Source organism: Lynx canadensis, chromosome C1, assembly GCF_007474595.2.
Source record: "Lynx canadensis isolate LIC74 chromosome C1, mLynCan4.pri.v2, whole genome shotgun sequence".
NCBI lineage: Eukaryota > Metazoa > Chordata > Mammalia > Carnivora > Felidae > Lynx > Lynx canadensis.
The window spans coordinates 150,107,871-150,110,073 of NC_044310.1; positions in this window are offsets into that span (position 1 = coordinate 150,107,871).

The window sequence follows — 2,203 nt, forward strand, 5'->3', positions numbered from 1 at the left end:
CAGCCAAGAATTCTTTATCCAGCAAGGCTGTCATTCAAAACAGAAGGAGAGATTAAAAGTTTCCCAGACAAACAAAAATTAAGGAAGTTTGTGACCATTAAACCAGACCTGCAAGAAATTTTAAGAGGGACTCTCTGAGAGGAGAAAAGATAAAAACAACAACAACAACAACAACAACAACAACAACAAATAAATAAAGACCAAAAGCAACAAAGACTAGAAAGGACCATAGAACACCACCAGAAACTTCAACTCTACAAGCAACATAATGGCAATAAATTCCTATCTTTCAGTACTCACTCTAAACGTCAATGAACTAAATGCTCCAATCAAAAGACATAGGGTAACAGAACGGATAAGAAAACACAATCCATCTATATGCTATTTACAAGAGACCCACTTTAGACCTAAAGACACCTTCAGATTGAAAGTAAGGGGACGGAGAACCATCTATCATGCTTATGGTCAACAAAAGAAAGCCAGAGTAGCCATACTTATATCAGACAATCTAGAGTTTAAAATAAAGACTGTATCAAGAGCTGAAGATGGGCATTATATCATAATCAAGGAGTCTATCCACCAAGACCTAACAATTGTAAACATTCATGTGCCAAATTTAGAAGCACCCAAATATAAATCAATTAATCACAAACATAAAGAAACTCATTGATAATAATACCATGATAGTAGGGGACTCCAACACCCCACTTAGAGCAGTGGACAGATCATCTAATCAAAAAATCAACAAGGAAACAATGACTATGAATGACACACTGGACCAGATGGACTAAACAGATATATTCAGAACATTTCATCCTAAAGCAGCAGAATATGCATTCTCCAGTGCACATGGAACATTCTCCACAATAGACCACATACTGGGACACAAATCAGCCCTCAACAAGTACAAGAAGATTGAGATCATACTGTACATATTTTCAGACCACAACGCTATGAAACTCGAAATCAACCACAAGAAAAAATTTGGAAAGGTAACAAATACTTGGAGACTAAAGAACATCTTACTAAAGAATGAATGGGCTAACCAAGAAGCTAAAGAGGAAATTAAAAAGTTCATGGAAGCCAATGAAAATGATAACACCACAACCCAAAACCTCTGGGACACAGCAAAGGCAGTCATAAGAGGAAACTATATAGCAATCCAGGCCTTGTTCAAGAAGGAAGAAAGATCTCAGATATACAATCTAACCTTACACCTTAAAGAGCTGGAAAAAGAACAGCAAATAAAACCCAAACCCAGCAGAAGACAGGAAATTATAAAGATTAGAGGAGAAATTAATGCTATCAAAACAACAACAACAACAAAAAAAAACAAAAAACAGTAGAACAGATCAATGAAACCAGAAGCTGGTTCTTTGAGAGAATTAACAAAATTGAGGGGCGCCTGGGTGGCTCAGTCGGTTAAGTGTCTGACTTCAGCTCAGGTCATGATCTCATGGTCCGTGAGTTCAAGCCCCGCGTTGGGCTCTGTGCTGACAGCTCAGAGCCTGGAGCCTGCTTCAGATTCTGTGTCTCCCTCTCTCTCTGACCCTCCCCCGTTCATGCTCTGTCTCTTTCTGTCTCAAAAATAAATAAAACATTAAAAAAAAAGAATTAACAAAATTGATAAACCACTAGACAGTTTGATCAAAAAGAAAAAGGAAAGGACCCAAGTAAATAAAATTAAGAATGAAAGAATAGAGATCACAACCAACACAGCAGAAATAACAACAATAATAAAATAATATTATGAGCAATTATATGTCAATAAAATGGACAATCTGGAAGAAATTGACAAGTTCCTAGAAATATATACACTACCAAAACTGAAATAGGAAGAAATAGAAAATTTGAACAGACCCATAACCAGTAAAGAAATTGAATTAGCAATCAAAAATCTGCCAAAAAACAAGAGTCCAGGGCCAGATGGCTTTCCAGGGGAATTCTACCAAACATTTAAAGAAGGGTTAACACCTATTCTCTTGAGCAGTTCCAAAAAATAGAAGTGGAAGGAAAATTTCCAAACTCTTTCTATGAAGCCAGCATTACCTTGATTCCAAAACCAGACAGAAACCCCACTAAAAAGGAGAACTATAGACCAATTTCCTTGAGGAACATGGATGCAAAAATCCTCAACAAGATATTAGCCAACCGGATCCAACAATACATTAAAAAAATTATCCACCACAACCAAATGGGATTT